A 20600-nucleotide genomic window follows, 5' to 3' on the forward strand; every position below is an offset into this window, starting at 1 on the left:
TTGAAAGTTATAATGTTTTCCTACTTATTTGGCTTCTTATGCTTGCCTACACCAATTATCGGCCGGCCAATAACATATATTTATAGTAACAATTCCAAAAACAAAAAGCTTGGTTCTCTAAACTGAGTTCTGATTTTAGGCAAGATATAGGACCATCTAGAATAAAGTATCATAGAGACAGCTTACTAGAGAGATAAAGTGATTTTAAGAATCCATGTCTTTGTTTATTGATGAAATTAAAGACCAATATTTCAAAATTATTTTATAGAAAAAGAGTCATGATACTCTTATCATATATATGACTTAACCCTGACTAATTTGAGAACAATATTTCCATGTTCATTTGGCTTCTTGTGCTTGACTAGACAAAATTATTGGGCAATAGGTTAATTCTTTTTAAAATAAGTCTGCCTTTCACAACGCTCATCTGATTGAAACTTATAATTTTAGGCATGATATGGACAATCTAGTATAGACAAGAGAAAACATGACAAAAACAATTATATGCCATTGACTGGGAAGACAAAAAAAAAAAATCTACAATATAAAAGTGTATGCTGCACAAGTTCCTCAAAAGCAAAATTTATCCAACTCAAAATCGTGTTGCAATTTATGATGATGGTTCCCAAGATATTTTCACTACTTTAGTTTCTCATTCTCTTATGTCTCTTTACAGTTACTTTTGCGTCCATTGAGGAAACAACTGCTCTCTTAAAAAGGAAAGCAATATTCAAGAACTAGAACAATTCCTTATTGGCTTCATGGACACAAAGTTCTAATGCATGCAGGGACTGGCATGGAGTTCTATGCTTTAATGGCAGGGTAAACAAGTTGGATATTAGAGGTGCTAGTGTCATCGGTACACTCTATGATTTTCCATTTTTAACTCTCCCAGTTCTTGAATATGTTGCTCTCAGCGTGAACATCTCTCTGGCACCATCCCACCTGAAATTGGTAATCTTACTAATCTTGTATATGTTGACTTGCACACCAATCAGATTTCAGGCACAATCCCACCACAGCTCGGCTCACTAGCCAAGCTTCAGACAATTTACATTGACAACCTTTTAAATGGTTCCATTCCTGCTTCATTGGGGAATTTGACCAACTTGTCTATTTTGTATCTTTATAAGAATAGTCTTTCTGGTTCTATTCCTACTGAAATAGGTTGCCTGACGTCTCTTACTTCTCTAGCTTCAAGTACTAACTCTCTTAACGGTTCTATTCCTGCTTCATTGGGAAATTTGACCAGCTTATCTAGTTTGTTTCTTTATGAGAACCACCTTTCTGACTCCATTCTCGAAGAAATAGGTTACCTAAGGGATCTTAATGTTTTACAATTATCTAATAATTTTCTTAATGGTTCTATTCCTGCTGCACTGGGGAATTTGACCAGCTTGTCTAGTTTTATCTTGGTAAGAATCACCTTTCTGGCTCCATTCCTGAAGAAATATGTTACCTAAGGGCTCTTAATGTTTTACAATTATCTAATTATTTTCTTAATGGTTCTATTCTTGCTGCACTGGGGAATTTGACCAGCTTGTCTAGTTTGTATCTTGATAAGAATCACCTTTCTGGCTCCATTTTTGAAGAAATAGGTTACCTAAGGTCTCTTAATAAACTAATTTTGGGTAAAAACTCTCTTAATGGTTCTATTCCTACTTCATTGGGGAATTTGACCAATTTGACCTCTTTGATTCTTCGTGAGAATCGCATTACTAGCTCCATTCCTGAAGAAATAGGTTACCTAAGTACTCTTAATTATTTAGACTTGTCTACTAATTTCCTTAATGGTTCTATTCCTGCTTCATTGGGGAATTTGAACGGCTTGTATCTTTTGTCTCTTTATGTTAACAACCTTTCTGGTCCTGTTCCTAGTGAGTTGGGTGTTACACCTCGAAAATTTCCCCGTGAACGTACAGTGAATAGACGAATGGAGAATACGAGTATACGATGTTTTAATCAGAAGGGAATGACGTTTGACGACCCTAAGTAAGATCTCAAAGGCAATGGGAATAAGAGATAGGTTATGCTCCACAATGACTAATCATAGGTTTTGAAAATGTGAAAAGTTACAGATTTGCATTTTTGCCTAGTCGGTCGTAAAATGAAATACGGACCGTAAAGTGGCATACGGCCCGTAAACTACCATGTCGTATTTCAACTTACAAAACTTCAACTTTCTGCTAAATGTTCAAATGGTTAAATACGACTTGGAATACGGACCATAAATTGAAATACGGCCCGTAAACTGCGATCGTAAATCACCATGATCCCCAGCATACCTTTCTAGTTCCGTTATGCTTAAATACCACCACGCAATACGACCCGTAAACTGGAATACGCACCGTAAACTGGGTTTACGACCACTGTGCACTTCAACTACTGTTCATTCCGGATCAGATTTTAAGTCATTAAAAGGAGACCCAAGCTCATTAAATTCATTTCATCTCCACGATATCTCTCTCTAGAAACCTCTAGAATATTCTCCACTCTTCATCTACAAGAAAACAAAGGAAATCAAAGATCAATATCAAGAATCCAAGTGAATCAAGTGTATGAAACTCATCAAAGTTCATCCAAGTTAAGAAATTCCAAGAGAAGCAAACTAGGGTTTTGGTGCAAGAAGAGTAATACCACTCAAGGCTTGTTCCTACAACATCTAAGGTAAAGACGTGAATATTGAAGAGGAACGATCAAGCGGTAGAATAGCTAAAGGAAAAGGTATGTAAGGCTAGTCCTTTCTTTCCAAGGCATGAATCCTATGATATGATATTATTTCCCTACATTTCGATAGCTTCCTTATATTCCGGAACCAACAGCCTATGTTCGTAGATAGCCACGTAAGATAAGGATAAGAGACATGTTATGAGCACGATAACGAAGATGATAAGCTTAAGACTAAAGATTCCAGAGTTCATGGTATAATGTTTAAACACAGCTAAAGACATTAACTACGATCTATTGGTGATGCTTGATGTATACACTTACCTTATTTACTAATTCCTTCACGGTGAGGCAGAATACCTATGAATGCTCTATAATGTAATCGGGGGCTCTCGACCTTACGTCACCCCGACATTGTTATAGATTGTCCATAAGTCTTGATGCATGTCCTATGACCAATGCTTCGATAATATTACGAGTCTATGTTCGTAGAGGATTTCATATGAGATAAAGGTAAGAGATATGCTATAGGAACGATAATGGTAACGAGGAGCTTAAGTCTAAAGATTATAAAGACTATCATACGATACTTATACGAAATTCACGCTACGAATATGATGTGATATTCATAGATTGTCTTTAAATTTAAATGTATGCATCGATGAAAGGTTACGATACGCTTATAAGATGTATGTGATAACAATAATGATGATGAGATATACTGATTCTTGTTAAGAAATGTATGTGATATTGTCGAGCCACTACGTGGCCGAATACGGACATTGTCGAGCCCTACGGGGCCGAATACGGATAATGTTTTATGTGTATGAGAAGCTACGATACTACGATGATGAATTATATGACATGATGATGTATACGCTATGATGATTCATGTACGACGATTATGTATATGTGATATATGTATGAAATGTATTCATCCTTAAAGGTAGCGCAGGTTTTGCCTTCACCTCATGACTTATGATTTCTCTATCATGTTTATTTCATTCATGCCTTACATACTCAGTACAATATTCGTACTGACGTCTGTTTTCTTTGGACGCTGTGTTCATTCCCACAGGTAAACAGGGAGACGACGCAGACCTTTAGGAGCTATCAGCAGATTTGCAGAAGCACTCCGTTATTCCGGAGGTGCTAATCGGGTTTATACTTTTGTGTATATATATATATGTATAAGTATTTTGGGCACGACGGGGTCTTGTCCCGTCCATATGTCTAGTACTCTAGTAGAGGCTCGTAGATATGTATGTGTGGGTAGTATGGTCTCACGATGCTACTATGATGTATATGTTATTATTTTGATAGCCGAAGGGCGTATGTATATAAAATCAATTATGTTTTCAAATGATAAATGATTGTCTTATGATTATGAGTTTATGAATGGTAAAGAAGTGTGTGATGACTATGGCGAGTAGGGAAATGAGTGGTGCTCGGTGGTTAGCCCCGGGTACCTGTCACGGCTCCTAGTCGGGTCGTGACAAAAGTGGTATCAGAGCAGTTCAGTCCTAGGAAGTGTCTACGAGCCGTGTCTAGTAGAGTTTTGTTTATGGTGTGTTGCGCGCCACATCAATAAACAAGAGGCTACAGGGCATTTAGGAAAAATGATCATCTTTCTTCTATGAGATCGTGCGATAGAGCCATGTATAAGATTTTACCCTCCCTAATAGCGTGTTGTGATTTCAGAATGCCGCCAAAGGGAGAGGTTACAATCGCCCAGAAGGGCAAGACTACGACAAAGAGGCGGGTAGAAAGAGAGCCACCAATGAATGTGGAAGAGGGAGAGTCACAAAATGAGGCTACATCTAATACTTCCTCTACCCCGCCTAATGTGGAAGAACAAGGAGGAGCTCCAGCTCCAATTCCTCCACCGGTTGCTTCGGGTCAACAAGTGACCGAGGCCATTCACTTATTGCCACAATTGGTTGCCGCACAGGCACAGCGGCAAAATGTGAGTTCAAGTGATCGGACAGCAAGTACCAGGGCCCGTGATTTTATGAGTCTAAATCCTCCGGAGTTTTTCGGGTCAAAGCCGGATGAAGACCCGCAAGGTTTCATAGATGAAATGTTAAGGACATTGAGGATTGTCCATGCCTCCGAAACTGAATCCATGGAGTTGGCATCTTAAAGACTCCGGGATGTGGCAGTTTTATGGTACAACAACTGGGTATTATCAAGAGGAGAGAATGCGCCTCCTCCGGTTTGGCAAGAATTCGTGGATGCATTTATTCATCACTATTTGCCACCCGAGGTCTGCCGAGCTAGAGCGGATAGGTTATTAAATTTGAAATAAGGAAATATGAGTGCCCGAGAGTATAGCCTTCAATTCAATTCGTTGGCTAGATATGCCCCGGCTATGGTGGCCGATATGGGAGATAGAGTGCATAGGTTTGTGAGTGGCCTAGGGCCACATTTGTTCAGAGATTGCTTAACTGCTTCATTGCAAGACGGGTGATACGCTCAAATTACACCTATTAATGGCATAACGCGGACGTTGTCAAATATAGTAACCCAACAAGGTTGGGGTCGAATCCCACAGAGAACAATATGTAGGCGATTTAAGCAAATTAGGAATTATCACTAACAATAGCTAGACCGAACGCATCAATGGTGGTTTTTTTTTTATAGGGTTTTGATAAAATACGGAAATATAAATTCTAATTTAGAAAGCAAGTAAATTGATCAATGGCAACAAGAATGGAATAAAGGAAACTACTTCTCAAGTAACGATCCAATATATTTCACGAATTATAAATAATAGCAAATTTATGTTATTTAGCCTCGGCTAATGACTCTAAATTAACTTCTCCCGAAGATTAACTAGACTACCCAATTGAAGATCCCTCAAGCAATTAGGAGCATTAAGAACACCCAAATATGGCTACAAGTGGTATCGCTTATTCCTAGGTCAATTTCCATTAGATGAGGGTAAACGCCCCAAATTCATGTTAATTATTCTATCCCAATTCCGTTTTTCCTCTTCCGAGTGTCAAACAAAATAAATGGGTGAGTCCTAGGGTTAGCTACTCCCTTGAGAAACGTTGAAGAACAAGAATAATTAAAATAACAAGAACTTACTTGAATATAAATAATGTCGATGAATAAATAAGCAAACAAGAGTATCAATCTTAATTGTCACCAAGAAATTCCCAAAAACAAGGATTAAATCAAAGAAAGAATATTTACGTAGGAACCCTAGCCTCCAAACTTGTGTTTTTTTGCCAAAGATAATTTTACAATGCTCTCAGTTGGCTTTTTAAAAGAATTGGAATAGCAAAAATCGTCAAAATCCAAGTTCTGTTCGGACTGGGCCTGAAAACCTTCAACGCGAACGCGCCACGTGTATGCGCGAATGCGTTGATGATGTCAGCACCACTTCTCTTTACTTCAGCGCGAACGCGTGGGATACATGCGCGAACGCGTAGAGTCACTTCCGCGCGTAGGCGCGAACGCGTATACTACCTGCTCGAACGCGCAGAGTTATTTTCCACCAAAATTTCCAGAATCTCCATTAGTTTCCAGTGATCAACGTTTTTTCATCTTTTTTGCTTGTTTTCCACACTTAGGCTCTAGGGACCTCGTATTACCTGAAACATAACAAAAACCATGTAAAATCACATAGACTTGCTTAAAAACAAGTAAAACTTATAGCCAAAAAGCATCGATTGTGGCGTAAAATCACGCGACATCAACGGGATGGATATTTCCCGCATTCAAGCCCATGCTCAAAATCTAGAAGAGTAACGACATTCGCAAAGGGGCGAGCGTGATATGGATCAGAAGCCAAGTAAGTGGGCCAGATCCATAGGTGCTGATAGCAACCATAGAAGGGGATCGAGGCAGACGTATTCTAGGCACTCAGGTCAGTCGGTGACTAGTATACTTCCACGAGTTGCAGGCCAGGGGTCCGACTTCTCTAGTCATCCCGGACCGGATCAGAGTTTCACCGAGTCGGGCTCCCGGTATAGGAGTGATTCAGGCCAGAGGAGATCATCTATACCACAATGTACCTAGTGCGGTAAGCTACATTAGGGACCGTGCCGATTGGGTTCGGATGTCTGTTATGTCTGCGGCCAGTCAGGTCATATTATGAGAGAGTGCCCATTCCGAGGTGGTAGGCCCGCGGTTCAGCCCGCAGGATCAGCGACTGGTTCTTCTTCGGTGCGCCTGGGAGGGCAGACTTCCCCGGTTCCGGCAGGTCGAGGTAGAGGCTGAGGGGTAGCAACTACTTCAGGTGCCACTCAGCCCCGTATATATGCTTTAGCTGAGCGACAGGATCCAGAGTCATTTCCCGATGCCATCACAGGTATATCTGCACCTTTGATAACGTGTAAAAGGAGAAATAAATATTTATTATATTAAACAAGTATGAATTGAGAGGTTTTATGCTATGTAGCGACGGTAATCGGTAAAGTACGATATGTGGTATTAACAGCTTTTATATATATATATATCCTTGAGGATAGTATTGATCCACCACTTGTAATCTATATGAAATACCGTTAGAAATACTACCGATAAGACCTAGAGGGGATTGTGAGGACGATGCTACACAAGCTTTAAGGAAGTAGGGTGTGAAGGGTGGAACCTCCAAGATAGCAGTTGCTAAAGAATAGAGAAAAGATAGGGTCAGTTAGAAAAAGTAAGAGAGTGACATACGCTACCGAGCAAGTTAATTATTGATGAAAGCTTCCTTATCGTGCAGACTATATTGTCAATATATTTTACGAAGATGTGAGTGTAAGAAAAATATACGAGACATGAATTATAGCACTTTAGAAGTTACCATTACAGGATTATTGAGTTAGTGGTATGAGGCTGTATAATCAATGAAGGACATGAGAGATGTCCTAGAAGAATTTACTGTATGATGAAAAGGGAATGGGAAAGATGTAGGCAGATATGAGCATGTCCCCTCCCCCCCAAATGGCCCCAGGATGTAAGTTAAGAACCAAGCTTGAAAAAGGTATGTACGTTTTCTTTTCATGCTTTTGGGTCGTGTGTGGCCATAGATATGTTGCTGTTATGTTGTGGCCCTGTGAGGCAATAATATTATGGGTTGTTGTGACAGGGTGGTAGTACCATATTACAGGGGAAACTCTGGCGAATTTTTCATAGAATCCCGAGTGATTAACATTCGAGGACGAATGTTCTAAAAGGGGGGAAGAATGTTACACCTCGGAAATTTCCCGTGAACGTACAGTGAATAGACGAACGGAGAATACGAGTATACGATGTTTTAATCAGAAGGGAATGACGTTTGACGACCCTAAGTAAGATCTCAAAGGCAATGGGAATAAGAGATAGGTTATGCTCCACAATGACTAATCATAGGTTTTGAAAATGTGAAAAGTTGCAGATTTGCATTTTTGCCTAGTCGGTCGTAAAATGAAATACAGACCGTAAAGTGATATACCGTAAACTACCATGTCGTATTTCAACTTACAAAACTTCAAATTTCTGCTAAATTTTCAAATGGTTAAATACGACTTGGAATACGGACCGTAAATTGAAATACGGCCCGTAAACTGCGATCGTAAATCACCATGAACCCCAGCATACCTTTTTGGTTCCGTTATGCTTAAATACCACCACGAAATACGGCCCGTAAACTGGGTTTACGACCACTGTGCACTTCAACTACTGTTCATTCCGGATCAGATTTTAAGTCATTAAAAGGAGACCCAAGCTCATTAAATTCATTTCATCTCCACGATATCTCTCTCTAGAAACCTCTAGAATATTCTCCACTCTTCATCTATAAGAAAACAAAGGAAATCAAAGATCAATATCAAGAATCCAAGTGAATCAAGTGTATGAAACTCATCAAAGTTCATCCAAGTTAAGAAATTCCAAGAGAAGCAAACTAGGGTTTTGGTGCAAGAAAAGTAATACCACTCAAGGCTTGTTCCTACAACATCTAAGGTAAAGACGCGAATATTGAAGAGGAACGATCAAGCGGTAGAATAGCTAAAGGAAAAGGTATGTAAGGCTAGTCCTTTCTTTCCAAGGCATGAATCCTATGATATGATATTATTTCCCTACATTTCCATGGCTTCCTTATATTCCGGAACCAAGAGCCTATGTTCGTAGATAGCCACGTAAGATAAGGATAAGAGACATGTTATGAGCACGATAACGATGATGATAAGCTTAAGACTAAAGATTCCAGAGTTCATGGTATAATGTTTAAACACATTAACTACGATCTATTGGTGATGCTTGATTTTATACACTCATCTTATTTACTAATTCTTCAAGGTGAGGCAGAATACCTATGAATGCTCTATAATGTAATCGAGGGCTCTCGACCTTACATCACCCCGACATTGTTATAGATTGTCCATAGGCCTTGATGCATGTCCTATGACCAATGCTTCGAGAATATTACGAGTCTATGTTCGTAGAGGATGTCATATGAGATAAAGGTAAGAGATATGCTATAGGAACGATAATGGTAACAAGGAGCTTAAGTCTAAAGATTATAAGGACTATCATACGATACTTATACGAAATTCACGCTACGAATATGATGTGATTTTCATAGATTGTCTTTAAATTTAAATGTATGCATCGATGAAAGGTTACGATACGCTTATAAGATGTATGTGATAACAATGATGATTATGAGATATACTGATTCTTGTTAAGATATGTATGTGATATTGTCGAGGCACTACGTGGCCGAATACAGATACTGTCGAGCCACTACGTGGCCGAATACAAACATTGTCGAGCCCTACGGGGCCGAATACGGATAATGTTTTATGTGTATGAGAAGCTACGGTACTATGATGATGAATTATATGACATGATGATGTATACGCTATGATGATTCATGTATGACGATTATGTATATGTGATATATGTATGAAATGTATTCATCCTTAAAGGTAGCGCAGGTTTTGCCTTCACCTCATGACTTATGATTTCTCTATCATGTTTATTTCATTCATGCCTTACATACTCAGTACAATATTTGTACTAACGTCCATTTTCTTTTGACGCTGTGTTCATTCCCACAGGTAGACAGGGAGACGGCGCAGACCTTTAGGAGCTATCAGCTGATTTGCAGAAGCACTCTGTTATTCCGGAGGTGCTAATCGGGTTTATACTTTTGTGTATATATATATATATATATGTGTATAAGTATTTTGGGCACGACGGGGTCTTGTCCCGTCCATATGTCTAGTACTCTAGTAGAGGCTCGTAGATACGTATGTATGGGTAGTATGGTCTCACGATGCTACTATGGTGTATATGTTATTATTTTGATAGCCGAAGGGCGTATGTATATAAAATCAATTATGTTTTCAAATGATAAATGATTGTCTTATAATTATGAGTTTATGAATGGTAAAGAAGTGTGTGATGACTATGGCGAGTTGGGAAATAAGTGGTGCTCGGTGGTTAGCCCCGGGTACCCGTCACGGCCCCTAGTCGTGTCGTGACATTGGGGAATTTGAAAAACCTTGTTACCATGTATTTATTTGTTAATTAACTTATTGGTTCGGTTCCTGCTTCCTTTGGCAACTTAAGAAACTTGGAATATCTTAATCTCCATAACAACAATCTCACTGAGGAAATTCCTTCAACTATCTGCAATTTTGATATCATTGAAAGTATTGTATTTGGGGAGAAACAACTTGAGGGGAGAAATTCTGCAATGTGTAGTCAATATCAGTGGACTCCAAGTACTGACAATACCATATAATAATTTCAGTGAAGAGATCTTTCGTCTATTTGCGAGCTAACATCACTACGGATTCTAGATTTGGGCAGAAATAGTCTAAAGGGACCAATTCCACAATGTTTTGGCAAAATGGGTGGTCATCTTGAGGTTTTGGATATCCACCAAAACAATCTTTCTGGGATTCTACCAACAACTTTTTGCATTGGAAGTGTACTCACAAGCTTCGACTTGCATGACAATGCAATAGAGGGGAAAATCCCCCGATCTTTTGCCAATTGCAAGGAGTTGCAAGTTCTTGATTTAGGAGATAATCACCTTAACGACACATTCCCAGTGTGGCTTGAAACTCTTCCAAAGCTGCAAGTGTTAAGGTTGAGATCGAATAAATTGCATGGACTGGTTAGAACTTCAAATGATGAAAACATGTTTCCTGAGCTTCAAATTATGGATCTCTCTTACAATTCCTTCACAGGAAACTTGTCGACTAGTCTGTTTAAAAATTTGAAAGCAATGAGGATAATTGATCAAACAGTGAAGGTATCGACATATCTTGGTAAATTTGGGGAGAGAGATTACAATGATTCTGTAACAGTTTCAACCAAGGGACTGGACCTTGAACTGGATAGAATTTTAATGGGTTACACGACAATCGATCTTTCAAGTAACAGATTTGAAGGACGTATTCCAAGTATTATGGGAGATCTCATTGCACTTCGGATGCTGAATTTATCTCATAATGGATTACAAGGTCATATGCCACCATCACTTGGAAGTTTATTTGTAGTCGAATCATTGGACCTTTCGTTTAACGAGCTTTCGGGAGAGATACCACAACAACTTTATTTTCTTACATCTCTTGCATTCTTAAATCTCTCTCACAATCATCTCCAAGGATGCATCCCCCAAGGACGACAATTTGCTACATTTGAGAACAATTCATATGAAGGCAATAATGGATTACGTGGGTTCCCTGTTTCAAAAGGTTGTGGTGATGATAGGGTAGCAGAGACAAATGATACCACATCCGTCCTAGACGATCAAGAAAGCCATTATGAATTTCTGAATGATTTTTGGAAAGCTGCTTTTATGGGATATGGAAGTGGGCTATGTATTGGATTATCCATAATATATTTCATGATTTCAACTGGAAATCTGAGATGGCTTGCAAGAATCATTGAAGAGATGGAACACAAAATTATTATGCGAAGGAGAAAGCGGCAGCGAGGTCAAAGGAATTACTGAAGAAGAAACCATGCTAGACAAGTTATAAGTTTCAGGACTTCATGTATTCAATTAAGCTCTATCCTGATCTTTCACTTAATCGTAACTACTAATATCTTAGCTTTTATACTTTTGTTATAACAACTACTAATCGATGCTCTAAACTTAGCATATTTTTATTTCCAATAATTTCAATAAGTAGAAGATTTTGAAAAGGATTGGCCTCAGTTGATAAGCTAGTAAATTTTACATTTTTTAAATCTATACCAATGTTTGAAGCTGTCATTGCAGGGACTATGTTTCGACGTTTCTAAGAACGTTAACATGTGTTTCAAGTGGAAACTGACGTATAATTTAAGTTTAGCATGGTGCAGCTACAACTCTATATTGGAAACTAATTATAAGTGTTTGACTCGATATCTTATTTTTAAAATTTTCAGATGTCAAGGTTAAGAAGACGTTGGCGTAATGGATTATGTTGCTCCTATGTTCATTTTGAAGCTTTATTTTGTGAAATGTCTCACATTTGCGTTTACTTCTGGTTTTCTTCTTTTCTTGACTTGACAAGGTTTGTATTAGTCTATTTGAGCTTCATTAGCTTGATTTTTTTTAATTTTATTTTTTTCAAGTTCATATTCTTACAGTGTCTTGTTACATAACTCCAAAAGGAAGATAACTTTTACAATCCGGGAAGGAATCAAAGCAAACTGTGAACGAATATGAAAAGCAGAGGGAAACTAAGACCTAAACTAAGGGTATTGCTATAGAACTAGATGTACCACAGAAGATTTAAAAAATGCATTGTTTTTGTACTCTAAGCTAAGAAATTTGTGCACCACTATCTCTCCAACCAAATGATATGTTTCAGCTGGATAAAGTTGTACAAAGCGTGTGTAATGCAAGAAAACTTGATGAAAAGGGAACTTCAACTATGCACTCAATGCTTATTGTGTAAAGCTAATTCAAATGATGTAAAACATCTATTTTTTCTCTCCAAAGTAGCCTGGGATTTATTTTTTTGATAACCGAGAAATCTCAGAGGGCAATGTGGTGCACGATTTGAAACTCAATGGAAAGGCTCTGCCTTTGTATCCTTCCTGACGTAAATACTAGACTTTTATCTACGACAACTATGGTGTATGTTATTGGACATAATTGGATCACTGTGGGTACTTCCAAGTAATTCTAGAGGATGCTATATGGTCTGATTTGGGCACAACCAGAGCCATATTTCTTTCCAAAGTTAATCTGTTTTAAACATTAAAATTTCTCAATGTATTGTTTACCCCGGATTCGGGTAATCAATTAAATTTATAGGTGGGTATAGGAATGTGTTTTGTTCTTGATGTGTACTAGACAAAGAAAACAAAATATTTGAAGGTTAGAGATATATAGAGGTTAGTGAGCAATGTATGATACTTGATAGATGAAATGCACTAATCACAATGACAGGCGTCCTTGGCCGAATTAAATGATGGAAGAATTAGTATACAAGAGTTCCTTTGTTACAAATGTTCTTGGAAAGTAAGAAGAGCCCAACCTCCTTAAGGGAGGTAGATATGCCCTATTTATAGCAGTGAGCCCATGGGCCTCATACAATATGAATTAATAAAATAACAATAAAAAAGGACAGCCCCTGCACATATTTGGTGGGATTGGACTGACGGCGCCGTCTGACACACGCATAGTTGGTGGCCGACCATGACGTGACACCACTGGTGCGCTTCAGCAACGGTCATAACGGATACACGGGCAAACAGTGTCCGGATCAACGGTGATGAACCCTCGGGAAGAGTCCCCGAACCATCGGTGGCACAGAGACCGGACCAAAGGGCGCCTCTGCTCAGCTTCGGTTAAAGCGCTTATCCGGGAAGGTGTGACGCCCCTCGTGCGAACTCCCGACCATTTTCTTCCTCTGATCCATATTTTCTCCGGATATGACTCATATCCGGTTTCTACCGTATACAGATAGCCCCCACGCTTCTCGGGTCAACGATCCATCGGAGTAACGGGAAGTGAATGAATCATACAACCGACCTCCCGGATGGCCTATTCTTATCTTCTTATTTTGGTGGGAATAGTTGCGTCATGCCTTTTCCTTCGACGACCACGTGTCCTGCTCCGGATGGTCCGCTCCTGCCAACCGCCTTTTGCACGTCATTTCGGGTCGCTTCGCATTAATGATGGGGCACGTGGCGATCCCCGATTGGCCCTCCTCGATAACCGTTCCCCTCCTTATGCCTATATAAAGCCCCTCATCTCCTCATTTTTTCACTTTTACGATCTTCTCTTTTGTTTCTTCTCTCCTCTGCGTTCTACCTTCATCCTTCCTACAGCAAATCTACTACCAAATCTTCGCTTACTTTTACGTGAAAGGGAGATTAATTTTGTCATCATTCTCGCCAACTGCCCTTTGCTCCAGTTGCTCTTCAAATCACCATTTCCTCCGTTTCCTTTGTATTATCTTCCGAAATTCCCTTCCCTTCATTCGTACAACATGTCTGAGACCACTTCTCCTGATGTTCCCTCGGTTTCATCCCCGAGAGCCGAGACTGTGTCTCCGACTAAACAAAGGAGCAACCCCGAGACCACGGCCTCAAATATTATACCGGCCAAATTTAACTTCAATAAAACCCTCTGCCATCTCAGACTGGGGTTACGACCTGAGGCGATATCCTTCTTCCGTAACCGAGGATAAGCTTGACATGGTCCGGGCAGACTGCGGGTGGAACACACGCCCAGTGAGGGTTTTTGCACCCGGGCCGGACGAATCCGTTACCGACCACCGGGAAGGGTTCTTGTACGTGTACTCTTACCCCTTTACCCTTAAACTCGACCCCCCGATTGATCCGGTCATACTGGATATGTGCCAGACCTATGGTGTGACTTTGGCACAGATCGGCCCAATCGTTTGGAGGGTCGTTGCTTGCCTCCGGCTGCTGGCCAACAGAGCCGAGAAGGAATTCTCGCTGGGCCACCTAATACGTCTGTATTCTCCGAGAATTATCCGGGGCGGTGTCATAAAACTAACCAAGCGTAGCCGAAACCCGTTCTTCTCGAAGATGGACGAAGACCGGGACAGGGGATGGCTAGAACGCTATGTCCGGGTAAAAACCGAGGACATAATCCCGTCCGCCCATCTACCTTTTCCGGAGAAGTGGAACGATAAGCGTAAGTTCGATCCTTTGAGCAATCGTCCTTACTTGTTTAGCCGTTTTTAGTGTTGTTTCCTTATTGCCCTTTCCTTATTTTTTGCAGCAAACGGATTCGTTCCCCCAGTTATTCGTGATCTGAGTGAATGGGTCACGACACTTCTCGGCCAGCTTCCCTATAAGGATCGAACATGGGCCCATTTGTCACGTGGTCGATGGATTGCTCAAAATCATGGTAACGTTTGAATTTCCTCCGTTTCTGTTGCATCTTTAGCCATTCGCGGTCATCAGTTTTCTCAGCCCTGCCTATGCCTTTATCGTTCAGGTTTGCCGAAGGGCTCGGTGGCATCCAGATCGGAGTCGGGGGTCGCTTCCCCTGCTCCGGCGTCCGCGTTCGACACGGCGGGTTCTTCCCGTGTTCTTGCCGAAGCTGCCAAAAGGAAACGGCCCTCCGAAAAGGGGGAGCCGCCCAAACGGAAGAAGGCAAGAGGTGTTGCCCGGCCCCCGAGAGAAGAAGCGAAGCCCGACATCATAGTTCTAAGGGTCGACCCGGCTCCGTCAACGACTCCAGTACCCGAGGAGACCGCCTCCGTTCCGCCTTTGCCTTCTGTCAACGAAGGTCTCTTGATTTCCGTTTTTCCTTTAGGTGCGGAAGAAATCCTCTCCCCGGCTCCTCTCCTGTCAGTTGAATTTGTCAACATTTCAGGTGAAACTTCTCCGGAAGATACTCCCCTGCAGAGGAGGAAGGGACCGGGGGAAACGGCCGTCACTGCAGCCGATCAAAGGATTGCCCCAGTTCCGGAGACCGAAGCCCCCATTTACGCACATCCGTCTCCCGACCATGAACCTATTTCCACTGCGGAGCCCCCGGTCTTTGCCAGAAACATTGAGTCCATGCCAAGTTCATCTACCCCGGCTCGGAGAGCTGAAGATTTTGAAGATATGTTTTCAACCACTCCTCCTGCTACCGCTGAAACTGCGGGTTTCGGCCATCTGCCAATTCCTCGGGCCACGAGGCCGGCTAACCGACAGTCAGAATCTGGCTCTAGAGATAACCTGGTGACCATCGTCCCAGCCCCGAGCGTAGAACCAAGAACGACTAGATCAGCCGTAATCACCGTCCCCGAGGATTGCGGCTTTCTATCGCGCCCGGTGGGAGTAGCAAGCTACTTACGGCCTCTTGTCTCCGACTCGGACAAGCGTAAAATGACCGGGGTCTCCTGGCAGTGCCTTATGAATGAAGGCATGCACGCGGGCAACCGGGTAAGACCCTCAGCCACCCTTATATATCATCAGACTTTATGCTCACTTTGTTTGATTCTTTATGTTTGTTTTTCTTGCAGAGTGTGATACTGGTCAATGAGGCCTTCATCTGTGCCCAACACGAGATGGACGATCTTCGAGGCCAACTAGATGCCCAAGGCCGAGAAACGGAGAAATATAAGCATCTTCTCCGAGAAAAAGAGGAAGAGTTGGGTCGGGCGGTTGTTCTTGCCAACCTTCGTCCCGAGCTCGATGCGGCCAAGGACGAAAATCGTCGTTTGAAGAGCGAATTGGTCGCCATGACCGATTATAACCGAAGCCTCGAGACTGAGAAGATTGGCCTTAGCCGAGACAAAGCCCATTTTTCGTCGAGGCTGGACGAGCTGGAGACCACCGTATCCCAACTCCGGGGGGAACTGGATTTGGTGAAGGCCGATGCAGCGGGCCTAGCCGAGAGGAACCGGATACTGGAATCCGACACCGCTCTGTATAAAGAACGTATGAGAGTTTTTGAAGGGAAAGCCGAGGAGCGGTCTCGGATATGTGAGGGCTTGAAAGCCGAGCTGGAGGAGGCGGTGAGCGCCAATGATGTTCTTAAGGCTGAGCTAGAAGCTGCTGTTCATATGAGGAATATTGCTGTGGCGAACCGGGCCGAGCTGGAGACTAAGTTAGCTAAAGCCGAGGCTGATTTAGAAGAAGCCTGGAAAGGCGTGGAGGCGGTCGAGGCTCATACCGCCATCGTCGCTGAGTACGAGAAGTGGAAATCTCGGCGGCTCACCCTCGAAGAAGCCGAGCACGGATTCTCCGATCTTCCGGCCCTGATAAACCAGGCCAAAGGAATGGAGGAGGAGGCAAACCACGCCCTCGGGTCCGATTCAGACGATTCCGAGAGAACCGAGTCCGATCATTCTGCCTCCAGTCATCTAACATAGGATTTTTACTTGGCTTTTGCCTTTTACCTTTGCTGGCTTTTTGACCTTTGATGTGAAAGTGTTCTTTGTAAAAGTACCTTTTGTATATATGAAATTTGCACTTTTCTTGTTTCTTCATTTGAGTGCTCGTTTTTATTTTGCTTTGAGTTATCGGTCCATTTTTCGGGCAAGATGACCCGTAGTCATTGATTAATTCTGCCCGTAGGGCCTACTAAGATGTTTTGTGACCTCGGATCTTTCCGTTCCCGTGATAGGCGCCTCTTTAGGACCGGCATTTTTTGTGACCGGTTCGTAATGACCTCGTTGACCTTGTCGAATTTCGACCACAGTGCCTGGTGTAGGACGTATAAATTGAACAACGCCGAAATACGACCAATGCCATGGTCTTTGTATTTTAAATGTTCGTACATATGAGAATTTTTATTTCTTGTATCTTTGCCGTAGCAAACACTAAATGGGACACGATTCATTATGATCGTTTGGTCCTTACATCGAAGGCGATGACCGGTGGCCAGCCTTTATTTTTGCCGTGGCAAATGCTGAATGGGACACGATTCATTATGATCGTTTGGTCCTTACATCGAAGGCGATGGCCGGTGGCCAGCCTTTATTTTTGCCGTGGCAAATGCTGAGCTTCTTCGTTTCTCTTTATCGTGGCGTGCTTCGATGTGGGTGTTTCCCCCCCCCCCCCCCCCCCCTAACACTTATCCGAGCTTCGAGGTCGGGTGAGTGTTATCAAGCCCCCACTCGGAAGGTGTGACCTCGTGTGTCCGAGTGCTGGCCCTTTATTTCAGTCCTATATTTCTAATTTTGTGCTGTCCTTGATTTCCTGCAAAAGAAAGATACGGTTATCAAAAAGCATGTGGGAAGATCATACCTTAGCAGTAGTATCTTTTTAGATGGGCTATGTTCCAGTTGTTGCGCAGGCATTGCCCATCCATGGACTCCAGCTGGTATGATCCTTTGCCCGTTACACCGGTTACCCTGTACGGTCCTTCCCAGTTCGGTCCTAGCTTTCCCTCGTTGGGATTCTTTGTATGTAATGTGATTTTTCGAAGCACCAAGTCCCCCACTTGGAAATGCCGAAAGTTGGCTCTTCGGTTGTAATACCTTTCCATCCTCTGTTTTTGTGCCGCTATGCGGACCGACGCTCCTTCGCGTAGCTCATCCGCGAGGTCGAGCTTCACGGCCATAGCCTCCCCGTTTGATTCTTCGGTGGCATATCTGAAACGGAGGGTCGGTTCGCCAACCTCCACGGGGATGAGGGCTTCGGCTCCGTAAACCAATGAGAACGGGGTTTCCCCCGTGCTTGATTTGGATGTGGTTCTGTAAGCCCAGAGCACCTCCGGGAGTATTTCCCTCCAATTATGCTTCGATGCCTCAAGTCTCTTCCTCAGATTTTGGATTATCGTTTTGTTCGTTGATTCTGCCTGCCCGTTTGCACATGGGTGACACGGGGTTGACACGATTTTCTTGATCTTCAACCCTTCGAGGAAACTGTTGATCTTGCTACCCATGAACTGGGGGCCATTATCACAGGTTATTTCAGACGGGATGCCGAAGCGGCAGAAGATGTGGTCTCATATGAAGTCGATGACTTCCTTTTCTCTTATCTTTTCGAAGGGCTGCGCTTCAACCCACTTAGAAAAATAGTCAGTCATAAACAAAATGAAACGGGCCTTACCTGGTGCCCGATGTAACGGACCAACAATGTCCATTCTCCACTTCATGAAAGGCCAATGTGAGATGACCGAATGCAGCAACTCCCCGGGCCGATGAATCATCGGAGGATACTTCTGACACGCATCACATTTTTGGACAAAATTTTTCGTGTCCTCGTCCATCCGGTTCCAGTAATAACCGGCCCTGACGATTTTCCGAACCAAAGCTTCTGCACCGGAGTGGTTGCCGCAGGTCCCCTCGTGCACCTCTCTTATCACATATTCCGTTTCACCGGGGCCCAAACACTTAGCTAAAGGGTCGAGGAAGGACCGTCGATACAGTTGACTATCCACCAAGCAAAAGCGGGCAGCCTTGGTCCGCAGCGATCGTGACTCCTTCGGGTCCTTTGGGAGCTTCCCCTCACGCAGGTAGTCGATGTACTTATTGCGCCAATCCCAGGTCAAGCCCATTGTGTATATTTCGGCGTGCCCGGTTTCTATGGCCGTGTTTGATAAGTGCACCGTTGCCCCGAGGTTGATTTCCTCCCCCTCAACCGAGGAACCCAAGTTTGCTAATGCATCGGCTTCGCTGTTCTGCTCCCTCGGTATGTGCTGCATGGTCCACTCTTTAAATTGATGAAGCACCACCTGCGTTTTTTCGAGGTACCGCTGCATCCGTTCGTCCTTTACCTCGAATACACCGTTCACCTGGTTCACGACCAGAAGCGAGTCGCACTTTGCCTCTATTGTTTCGGCTCCCATGCTTCGAGCCAATTCCAAACCTGCAATCATAGCCTCATACTCGGCTTCATTGTTAGTCAATCTAGCAGTTCTAATGGACTGTCGGATGACCTCCCCGGCCGGGGTCCTAAGGACAACCCCAAGGCCGGAACCTCTAAGATTCGAGGCCCCGTCCGTATGTAGAGACCAAATGCCCGCGGTCTTTCCCGAGGTCAGCAAAAGTTCTTTCTCTACCTCGGGGACTATGGTCGGGGTAAAATCTGCCACAAAATCGGCCAAGATTTGGGATTTGATGGCCGTCCGAGGCTTGTACTCGATATCGTAACCGCTAATTTCTATAGCCCATTTTGTTAACCTACCGGATAACTCAGGTTTATGCATGATGCTTTTTAAAGGGTAAGTGGTTACCACACATATGAGGTGACATTGAAAATAAGGTTTGAGCTTTCTGGAAGCACTTACCAATGCCAAGGCCAGTTTTTCCAAATGGGGATAACGGGTCTCCGCATCCCCCAAAGTTCTACTTACATAATAGATAGGGAATTGTGTACCTGATTCTTCTCGGACTAAAACGCCGCTTACCGCCATTTCGGAGACTGCTAAATAGAGGAAGAGTGGCTCATCGGACTTCGGCGTGTGCAGCAATGGGGGGCTAGATAAATACTTCTTCAATTCCCTTAGGGCTTCTTAGCATTCCGGCGTCCAAACGAAGTCGTTCTTCTTTCTGAGCAAAGAGAAGAAACGGTGACTCCTGTCCGAGGACCTCGAAATGAAGCGACTCAGCGCCACTATCTGCCCGGTGAGCTTCTGTACCCCCTTTATGTTGTTCACGACCTCGATGTCCTCGATGGCCCTGATCTTATCCAGGTTGATTTCAATTCCCCGGTTTGACACCATGAATCCCAGGAATTTACCAGACCTGACGCCGAAGGCACATTTCTCGGGGTTGAGCTCCATGTTGTATCTTCGGAGTAAATCGAAGGTTTCCTGCAAATGCTTTAAATGGTCCTTTGTTTCCAGGGACTTAGCAACCATATCGTCAACATAAACTTCCATCGTTTTTCCTATTTGTTCTTCGAACATCCCATTAACTAGGCGTTGGTAAGTTGCACCGGCGTTTTTTAATCCGAAAGGCATGACGTTATAACAGTAAGTCCCGTAACGGGTGATGAAGGATGTTTTCTCTTGGTCCTCCGGGTGCATCCGGATCTGGTTGTACCCGGAGTAAGCATCGAGAAAACTTAACATTTCGTGC

At 42.8% G+C, this 20600-nt stretch overlaps 1 pseudogene; it reads left to right on the forward strand.

Annotated features, from left to right (window-relative positions):
• Positions 1 to 457: 457 nt before the first annotated feature.
• Positions 458 to 16111, forward strand: LOC132628434 (receptor-like protein Cf-9 homolog; annotated as a pseudogene).
• Positions 16112 to 20600: the final 4489 nt, after the last annotated feature.

This window comes from Lycium barbarum, chromosome 2 (genome assembly GCF_019175385.1).
Source record: "Lycium barbarum isolate Lr01 chromosome 2, ASM1917538v2, whole genome shotgun sequence".
Lineage (NCBI taxonomy): Eukaryota > Viridiplantae > Streptophyta > Magnoliopsida > Solanales > Solanaceae > Lycium > Lycium barbarum.